Raw genomic sequence first — 11,048 nt, 5'->3', positions numbered from 1 at the left:
GGTAGAGGTGGAGTCCAAACGTGTAGACGCTACCACATTATCCCCACCCTCTCTTCATGGCTCCCTTTACCCTCCTGACTCCAGGGCACCTCTGTTCTTTTGTCTGAATTGCTGGGTCCTTCTGCTATTCCTCAAGCCTCTCCATTCCTCTCTCCCTTCCTCCCACCAGCCCTGGCTGCTGTTGTGGTTGCTGTTCTGATGCTATTGATTTTGCTCTATAAAAGATTGCTCAATTCATTTTCTCCACTGCAGCCCCACACCAGGTCTCAGGATAGGCCTCCAGATGACTGAGGTGATTATATAGGCTGCCTCCCTGGAAGGGCTGCAACCGCAGTCCCTCTGGTGAGACCGTGAAGGTGAAAGTGATTCCTCATTGCTCTGAAGGTAAATAGGAAGCACTGGACTCTGTCTCCCTGATCTCCTTACCCTAGCACAAGGCCTGCTACCAAGCTGGGGCAGATGACATTTGCTGAAATTAAATGCATATCTTCTCTTAGCTTCCCCACATTCTAGCCTCACCTGGTGAATTATCATTGACCTCAGATTGCCCATAGCACTGGCCTGTCACCTCTGCTGCATACTAGAATTGCTTGGAGTTCTTGTAAACACACACACACATACACACACACACACACACACACACACACACACACACACACACACACACACACACATTTATGGGCAGGCCTTTCCTCACATCAGTTAAATACAGAACTCTTGGCGATATGGCCTGCACATTGCTTCCCACTTGATAAGCAACTGTGGCTGTGCTGGTTTAGAGAGCCATTTTTGTCTTCCTCAGACAGCTTGTTCACCCCTCTGTGTGTTAGCTCCCACCATCTTCCAACCCCAGTTCCTTCCACTTCTTTCCATCCTTCAGTGACTCTAGCATCCTTGCTTTTGCCTGAGTGTGGCCATGCAAATGTTCATGCTGCCTGTCCTTCAATAGGCACTTCTGTAGTTTTTCCTCTCAGTAACCCCTAGGTACTTTGCAGGATGCAAATAAAACAAAACCTTCTCTGAGATTCTTTTTTCTTTGTATTTTTGAAATGTTCACTGACTCTGACTCCCACTCCTGCCCTCTGTGATCTTTGAAAGATGTAAACTTTATCATATTGCTAATTTCCAATCTACTCTTCTAGTTTTCCCCCAGCCTGTCCTGTCTGGTACCCTAGCTATAGTTTTTATTAAGTCTTGCATCCAGCACTGTGTCTTAGAAACAGATAGCTCAGTTCTTTTTTGGTTATAAGCCATGATGCCCATGATCTGCTCATATTCCCCCTCTCATCTGGCTTATGATTTGACAGTGATTGGAAATGTGCATCATCTTTGGGACATGCCCTTGAATACAATTTTTACTTGTTATCAATGACCAATATTGACTAAATATTTATTATGTGCCATATTAAGGAGCATCATTACGTGTCTCACATAGTCATATACTGGTAAATCATAGGGGATTGGAGACACTAAATAAATTATTAAAGGTAAATCAAGTAGCATGAGGCAAGGCAGGGTTTTCTACTGAGAGTGACAGTCTTCAAAACCCACATCTCACGCCTGGGTGATACTTTAATGTTCTTCCTGTCTGCATTTTGTTTTTCAGTATGCTATTAAATCTTGGTGTTGTATCATAATCTATTAGTTGATGTGTCTTGTGTACCCCTATTAAATGATGACCTTCTCAAGGACGAAGAATGAAATGTTTAAGTCTATAGTCTTAGCACTTAGCAAATTGCCTGGCACAAACAGAGGCTCAATAAATGCTTCTGGGCTGAATAAATAAAGGAGAACAACAGCCCCGAGAAAAGGAGACAGAAAAATCTAGACCACAGTCTGACCCAAACATCCACTTCCCCATAGCTTCCACTACTGCAGTCTTCACTAGACAGGGAGGCAGATGGGTGGAGGAGAATGGGCAGCCAGCCGGCGAATGGCTTTCCCTTGTTCTCTTGAATTCCATCGTCTGTCCTGTCCTATCACCCAGCAGCAAGAGAACATTTGTTCCCTGAAGGGCCGGCACTGTGCCAACAGCAGGTGGTGGCTTGTCCACTGGGAGGGAGGGAAGCAGCAGCCAGGAGCACTGATGTGTGCCTTGGACAAGATGCTGCAAGTCTGCTTGTGGCCCAGTGGGCACAGCAGCTGGGCCAGGGTTGCAAGTCCATTTTGTAACCATTAAAAAACCAGCCACTGCCTCTTTCATAACAAAGTAAAGTACCACTCAAAAGCATTCTGGTTTCAGAAACCGAAAGGAACAAAGGATAAATATTAAAAACTTCAAACTCTGCTCTGCAGTACTGAACTTGAGTTGTGAGTTGGCTTGTCTATGAAATGATAGGTTTCTAGGTGACTACAAAAAAAACAAAACAAAACAGAAAAACAAAACAAAAACAAAAACCCATTATGGCACTTTTCAAGATTTAGTTGTTTTCCTACAGAAAAGAAAAACAATGCAAAACACTGAAACTTACCACCATACACACATTTAGGAACAAGCTAATGAGGAGGGTAGAGGTGGTGCAGTGTCCTAGTCTGTTGGGTCACTGGAAGTCCAGTATGAGTTCTGAGCTGATTTACCATATCTCCCATTTATGACTGTCAGAATAAGTCAGGTTCCATGGCAATGGGAGCCATTGCCCCCTACAGGTCACCCTGCTAATATCATCATGAAACAAAGTAGCAGCCTTGGCTGGCCTGTCTACAGTGGGCAGGCCAGTGCCTACTTACATTCACTGGCCTACATGTCAAAGTATCACCAAAGCAGAGAGAGAGAGAGAGAGAGAGAGAGAGAGAGAGAGAGAGAGAGAGAGAGAGAGAGAGAGGTGTGTGTGTGTGTGTGTGTGTGTGTGTGTGTGTGTGTGTGTGTTTGTGTGCACTCATGCCAAAATTTAGACATGGCTGCAGGAATTATAACAGAGCAGGAACCACCTTTAAATGGGAACTGGGTTACGAGACGTCTCAAAAACCACAGGTCCTCAATTCCATGGAGAATCACTACTTGCTATTTCATGGTCTGGTCCCAGTAGACCCATTTCATTAATCATGACTCCAAATGTGTGAAACTTAAGGTGCATAGCTCTGGGTTTGTTTGTTTGTTTGTTTGTTTGTTTTTCCCATGAATTTTTACCCATTCAGAGTAATACAGGAAGACTTCCTGTATATAAAGTACTTATCTTTGTAAATAATAAGCTCTGTATTTCATGCTAAAAGATATGAATCTATCTTTTACTATACCTTTAGGCTATGGGAACTGTTCATGAAGGTTTGACATCACATCATCAGTACCAACTATTATTTTAATATGAAAATAATAACTGCCTAGAGCAGAAGAAAATTGGGGTCCTCCTGCTGCTTTTGCTCAGAGTCTGTGAGCCCAGCTGAGGTGTGATGTGAGCAGTGGGTGCAGAGCAAGAAGGTAGCACTGCAGTTATCCAGTACCGCACATGCCAGCCTCATACTGCTTTTCTTAAAAGGGCCCACGAGTATGATACGTACAATTGAATATTCAGCCAGCTGTGCAGTAGCTGGAACTCAGGCTCAGCAGTAAGAGAGGGTGGTATTGATATTGTGGCTCTGGGTCAATAATTTGTTTAGTAGGTAAATGAAGGAAAACGACTTGGTGGTATAAAGGGCATCGTTCTTCGATACTAAAAGTTATTCCAAATATATGAGGTTATTTGTGAGAAGTCCTTGACGCATCTAACTAAGTTCTTTGGTGCAATAGACAGAAGAACTATGCTTCCTTCACCTTGTAGTTTTCAGGGAGACAGGCAGAAAGTCTGTCATATAGTGAGCACTCAAAGTGCTAAGAGAGCAATTGAATAAGTGGTAGGGCCTGAATTTATGTTACTCCATACTATGAAACTCTTTCTTTAAATACTTCATGCATACACACACACACACACACACACACACACACACTTTCTCACATATACACAAACAACTTGGTGAATTCTTGTTTTTTGTTTTTTTTTCCTTATATATCATCTAGTTCCTAGCTTAAAATCTGTGTCATTAATACTCATCAGAGTTGTTTTATCCTCTACGTTGTTGTCAGAGTCACAATTGTATTCCTTAAGTTATACTGTATAATATTTATTATAATACTACAGGTATAACCAGTTGTTTAGCATCTTTATCTTTCTCCATACTTTAGGTCAGTAAGAGGACACCATGCCTATGTGAACAGCCATCTGTCACATGAAGCGGAGTGGGAATTATGGTAGGCAGGCAATATCTTTCATCAATCCCATTTATTCTTCTTTATGGGCCTGAGACAGGCTACATTTCCTAGACTCATCTGCTTCTAAGTATGGATATTTGATGGATTTCTAGCCAGGTTGAATGTGAGTGGATGTAATATGTCCATTTTCTCAGCCTTATTCTTTCTCGTTTTTCATGATCTCCCACATCCATGCTTCCTTTTACTGTCTTATGGGAAACAGAGGGATTATGGAAGCTGCATACTGAAAGTGGTAACAACATGAGAGAGAGGAGACCTGGACCCCTGAGTCATGTCTTAAAATAAATTCACCAGCAATGGAGAATAAGACACTTGTATAGATTATATCTGAAAGAGAAGCTATTATTATTGTTGTTGTTGTTGTTGTTATTATGTTTTATTACATTTGAGTGTTTATATATTTTTAATTTGCTTACAGGCTAGTGTTATCTCCATTATGCAATAATTGTGTTGTTTTTTTTTAAATAGATACAATAAAAAATACAATGGAACACACAAACACAACAAACCTTTGGGGACAAGCGTATGGAGAGAGCAGAGGTGAGATACTCTACTGGCTTGTTTGGTCACTAGATGAAGTTCAGTGTTATGATTGAGCCACATCACCACTTTTACCCTCAGAAGTGTTAGTCTATACAGCTTTGATAGGAGTGAGATCTTACCAAGTATCAGTGATATATACTGTATTAGAGATATGGTGAGACTTTCCATATTAAAATAATATTCAAGCTTCTAAGAGAAAAAGAGTCCGTGAGTGAGACCAAGGGAGCATCTTGGCTACTTAACATCCTCCTGACCCCTTTCTAGAAATACTTCACATTGACAGCAATATAATTGCTTTGCCTTCGTACTAAAACTCTTCCTTTTCCTAAAGCACCTGGATTTCGCAAAAACCTGTCTCCAAATGGTTCTCTATCCTTTCCTGCGCCATTGAAAAAGCAGTACTTACCTGCCCTGTATTACATATTTTTTTTTGAAAAAAAGGTTGTATTAAAACACCATAACCAAGGAAACTTATACAAAAAGTTTAATGTCACGTGCAGGTCCAGAGGGGCAGAGTGTGATGGCTGAGTTGAGACACAGCACAGATCAAACAGCAGGAGCAGCAGCTGAGACCTCACAAGCAGGAGGTAGAGAACACTAACTCAAAACTGCTGTAGTCGTTTGAAGCTTCAAAGTCAGCCCTCAGTGAAGAACTTCCTTCAGCAAGATTATATATATTATATATCTTCTAATCCTCTCCAAACAGCTAGTCACCAGGTATTCAGATGTCTGCGACAGGTGGGGAAAGTCTTAATCAAATCACTGTAAATCTGTAAGGATCTCCTGAAATTTACTTATATTAAGAAACAAACCACTATTTGTCATTACACCTTTGCCAGGAAGCCACACCTCCTAGCGAATGGGAAAAAAAAAAAAAAAAAAAAACCGTACCTAGTTGTTAAAACCTTAGGAATAGATTAAAAAGAAGACTTTATGGTGATGGAAAGTCTACATTATAATCATCCTCTAAGTGGTTCTCATGAGCATCTCTTTCTTTACTCGGAATTATGGAAAACGAGTGATCAGGGGAGCCTGTGACAGTGAGCAGAATGTGGAACTTCACCGTTAGCTTTGAACTGCAACCTCTAAACTTTCCTTAGTGACAAAAGTGTCTCATCATTGAAACAGAGACCAGTGCTCACTCCCAGCAAACCAGTGCCTTTCAAGTGGCAATGTATGCAGGAAAAGTGGGGCTAAGGTCAGTTCAGAGTCATGAATAAAGTCTTTATGCTGGGTGGGCATCAGGAGGCAGAAACAGGTGAATCTCTTTGAGTTCAAGTTAATCCTGGTGTACATAGAGAGTTCCAGGCTGGCTAAAATTACATAGTGAGATCCTGTTTCAAAAAACAAACAAACAAACAAACAAACAAACAAATAAGCAGCAAATGTTTACAAATAGACCAATAGGAAATAGCACCCTTAGTCAAACTACAACAATAAGTAGAAAGATTAGTAAAATTGTAAAAGTTTTATCTTTTTGCATGTGTGTGTATTCATGTGTGCATGTGTGTGTTGTGTTTATAGAAATCACCACACATTTTTCTATAATACACATATTAATAAACCTCAGGTACCCACACACACATACACACGCTTGATTTATCATAACATTGATGGGAAAGCCCGATGAAGTCTTTCTAGAAGCACATGTAGGTAGGTAATTATTTCCATTGCATTTTCCCAAGGAAAATGTAGATGACTTCACAATGACGCCTATGGAAGAGTGGAATGGGGATGGAAGGGACACCTTGCAAAAGAGACCAGATAGTGAGAAATAGTCATTCTAAAAGGCCCCAGGATCCAAGAGTTGTCATCTGTTAAAAGCCTGCCTGTGCTTTAGTTTCAATCTAGATGTAAGAGTGTAAGATGCTCATGTGAAGCTGTGTGCACTGGAGACAGCAGCAAAGAGCAAGGCAGGTAAAGGAAAACACTCTCCATATTACTCTCTCCTTTGTAGTCTAGTGAGCTCTCACCAACAATGTGACGCACTAAGCATCAGGCTTCTTAGCCTGTTGGTAACAGCCAGACTCAATTGCTTCTTTCAAAATGTACATAGGAGCCTTTTGTCATGGGAATCAAGTTCAATACAATCACTTTCTTTTCTCTCTCAAGCAATGTATTCACAATTACAGGAATCTTCAGGGGACATTTCTCAAAATTAAATATAGCAGTTCAGCAAAGCTGTTTGTGTCCCTGTTTTCACCTTTCAATTGGCCTGATGGAGATGGCATTTGTTGTACCCACATAAAACAGATATGAAATTTTACTGAAGATAAATAGAAGTAAATCAAAATGCCATTTCAATCAAGCGGATACCTCTGAAAGCAGGGATAAGAGTCTTTAGGTGGAGAAAAGTATCAGATCTTTGTTGTGTTTGTAAAAACAGTAACACCATCAGCAAACTAGAGACTGACATCATTTAAATGGAACCTTCTGGGAAATATTTTCTCAGGGTCAGTACATAGAAGCTGTGGTCCACATGTGTGTCTGTGTGGGGGAGCACAAGAGTGAGTCTCAGTCTGGTAGCTGAGCTTGGTAATATGTAAGCATCTCCCACATGGTACTGGTTTTGAAATCATAAATGGGTCATGTAGAAAAGTTGATGTGTGACATCATTTGACAGGGTAGGAGTCACTGTAGAGAAGCCAGGATGTTATTGGTGAAAATTCAGCCTCATAGTGGAGGTCTCAGAGTTGAAGTGGTCATGAAGAGGTTGCTGAGTCTTGGCAGCATAAGGTAGAGCCAGAGTTGAAGAGAATCCAGTAAAAGATGTTGGTGAAGGGGCAGCTTCATTTGCGGTGGGGATCTGAGTGTACTAAAGATGTCAGGACTATAGAATGACTACCAAGGAAAGTGATAGATGTGACATGGAGCTGGACTGAGCCTAGGATGCAAGCTATATGTGATATGGATTGTAGGACAGAAGGTAAGCTTCCAAGCTCTTTGGAGCCCAGAAGATTATTAGTTCATTCTGATACCAGTACTATTGGATGTTAGTTTTACATAAATGTAATTGTAGCTCTGCTTCTTTCTTCTTGGAATAAGAGAGTATATAATTTATTTTGGACTTTGCAGGAGCCTACAATTAAGATGTTCTTGATATTTTAAAGAGACATTGACCATTTAATGTGTTGACCTTTCAAAAAGAATGTGGTGATTCTGGCTGTGTTTTATATTATTATAGTAACATCAGATCTTGGGGATAAACAGAAAAGGACAGGTTATAGTTTAATAGTTACTAGTACCAACTGTTGCATCTACTCAGTACTCTTACTATGCTTTTATTGAATTCCTCACTATTCTCAAAATTTTTATACTTAGAGACTGAAGAAATTCTATACTCAAAATTTCTAATTAATCAACTCCAACATACTTACATGAAATAAACAGAAGTAATTCATAATAATAAAAATCTTTACTTATTTTTTTGTTTTTAAAATTATCTTTAATCTTTTCTTACAGTCTAGTTGTTATTTCCTTCCTGGTTAGCCCTCTGACTGTTCATCATCCCATTCCTCCTCCCCCATCTCCAAAAGGATGGTTCCCTCATCCCTCGAGGCCTCCTCACTCCCTGGGGCCTCAAGTCTCTCTAGGGTTAGGCACTTCTTCACTCACTGAGGCCAGACCAGGCAGTTCTCTGCTGTATATGTGTTGGGGGTCTTGGAGCAGCTAATATATGCTTCCTGGTTGGTGGCTCAGTTTCTGAGAGATCTCAGGGGTCCATTTCAGTTGAGACTGCTGATCTTCCTATGGGGTCACCCTACTCCTCAGCTTCTTCCAGCCTTTCCCTAATTCAACCACAGGGATCCCTGGCTTCTGTCCATTGGTTGGGTATAAGTATCTGTGTCTACCTCAGTTAGCTGCTTGTTGGGCCTCTCTGAGGACAGCCAAGATAGGCTCCTGTCTATAAGCACACCATAACATTAGTAATAGTGTCAGGCCCTGGAACCTCCCTTTGAGATGGATCCCAATTTGAGCCAGTCACTGGACCTCCTTTCCCTCAGTCTCTTCTTCATTATTGTTTCTGGAGTTCTTGTAGACAAGAACAATTCTGGGTCAGAGTTTTTGACTAGGATGGCAACCCTGTCATCCTGAGTGAGGTAACACAATCACAAAGGAACTCACACAATATGTACTCACTGATAAGTGGATACTAGCCCAAAACCTAGGATACCCACGATATAAGATACAATTTCCTAAACACATGAAACTCAAGAAAAATGAAGACTGAAGTGTGGACACTATGCCCCTCCTTAGAAGTGGGAACAAAACACCCATGGAAGGAGTTACAGAAACAAAGTATGGAGCTGAGATGAAAGGATGGACCATGTAGAGACTGCCATATCCAGGGATCCACCCCATAATCAGCTTCCAAATGCTGACACCATTGCATACACTAGCAAGATTTTACTGAAAGGACCCAGATGTAGCTGTCTCTTGTGAGACTATGCCGGGGCCTAGCAAACACAGAAGTGGATGCTCACAGTCAGCTAATGGATGGATCACAGGGCTCCCAATGGAGGAGCTAGAGAAAGTACCCAAGGAGCTAAAGGGATCTTCAACCCTATAGGTGGAACAACATTATGAACTAACCAGTACCCCTGAGCTCTTGACTCTAGCTGCATATGTATCAAAAGATGGCCTAGTCGGCCATCACTGGAAAGAGAGGCCCATTGGACACGCAGACTTTGTGTGCCCCGGTACAGGGGAACGCCAGGGCCAAAGGGGGGGAGTGGGTGGGTAGGGAAGTGGGGGTGGGTGGGTAAGGGGGTCTTTTGGTATAGCATTGGAAATGTAAATGAGCTAAATACCTAATAAAAAATGGAAAAAAAAAAAAAAAAAGAATGTGCTTTAGACCAGGCGTGGTGACACATGCCTTTGAATAAAGCATTTGACAAGCCAAGAGAGGCAGGTCTTTCTGATTTTTGAGACCATCCTGGTCTATATAGAAAGCTCCAAGCCAATAGGGCTATTCTTTAAAATTCAGGGAAAAAAAAGGTATATTCTAGTTTGTTGACCTATTCTAGTTTGTGATAAAACACTAACCATAGGTGAGTTATGGGAAATTTTTATTTCATTTTGCAATTAATACTATCACTAAGTGGCATCAAGGAAGGAACTTGAAGCAGGAACCTGGAGACAAGAACCAAAGCAGGGACCATGGAAAATGTTACTTCCTTGGAAAAATACACCTGTGTTTCATGGCTTTCTCAGGCTGTTCCCCCTGTCCCCTTTTGACATAGTATTTTTATTGGTTCTTTGGGAATTTCACATCATGCATCTCGATCATACCCAGTTCCCAGTCCTTCCATGTCGCTTGCTTTCTTATACAACCTAGGACCACTGGTCCAGGGTTGATACAACAACCCACATCATTCATTAAGAAAATGTCTAACAGACATATCCATAGGCCAGTCTGATGGAGGAAATTCCTTGGCTGAGATTCCCTCTTTCCAGGTGACTCTATCTAGTTCATGTCATATGAACAAAAACAATTAGGATAATTAACCCCTTGTCAACTTGATGCATTATTTTGCATTTAAAATCTGAACATGCAGTTCCCCAAGTAGGGCCACAATTCCTCTCAGCCCTTCCAGAGTAGAGCCAAACCCATGAACACTGAATTAAAATCCTTCATGATTATTCTAGCTCCTTGTGATTCCATTGCTTCAGCTGTCTCTGTCTCTCTCTCTAACACACACACACACACACGCACACGCACACGTACACGTACATATTTCAGTTTTCACTTTAGGGAGAGCATGAGTGTAGGCCCTTTTCACATGTTCAGGCCTGAACAGGAGCTGATCTCTTTAGAGAATGTTTATAATTGAAGGAAGTGACAAGTTTTCAACAGAGGATATTATTCTCGATAATGAAACAATGGGTAAATTTTCACTTGATTAAATAAGAGGTGAAAAACCATGCAATTAAAAATGTAAAAATGATAGAAGTCAATCATTTTTGGAGGAATTAGCTTGATAAATACAAAAATTAACGTTCAACATGTTAAAATGTATTGATAAATATTGATTGGGTAGGGTAATTTTTGATAAAATTTATAAATGTAAAATAGAGTTAAGGCAATCATGCTATGTGGTAATAATGGCCTCCAAAAAACATCCATGGAGGTAGAGGGGGACATTACTATTAGCTAACATGAAGGTGAAAAAGACTAATAAATGAATGGTGTTTAATGGAAACAGTGGAATATATATGATTTTAGTAATTTTAGTAAGTTAGAAGTAAAAATGAAAAGATG

General features: G+C 40.7%; 1 long non-coding RNA gene across 1 annotated transcript; it reads left to right on the top strand.

Moving 5' to 3' along the window:
- The first annotated feature begins 4,154 nt into the window (after positions 1-4,154).
- Positions 4,155-5,367, top strand: Gm40207. Its single transcript, XR_867943.1, has 3 exons — positions 4,155-4,222; positions 4,712-4,783; positions 5,287-5,367. It is a non-coding gene; the product is annotated as a predicted gene, 40207 (long non-coding RNA).
- Positions 5,368-11,048: the final 5,681 nt, after the last annotated feature.

The sequence above is a fragment of the Mus musculus genome, chromosome 4 (genome assembly GCF_000001635.26).
Source record: "Mus musculus strain C57BL/6J chromosome 4, GRCm38.p6 C57BL/6J".
In the NCBI taxonomy this organism is placed as follows: domain Eukaryota; kingdom Metazoa; phylum Chordata; class Mammalia; order Rodentia; family Muridae; genus Mus; species Mus musculus.
The sequence above is the reverse complement of the archived record's forward strand: the minus strand, read 5'-3'. Positions and strand labels throughout refer to the sequence as shown.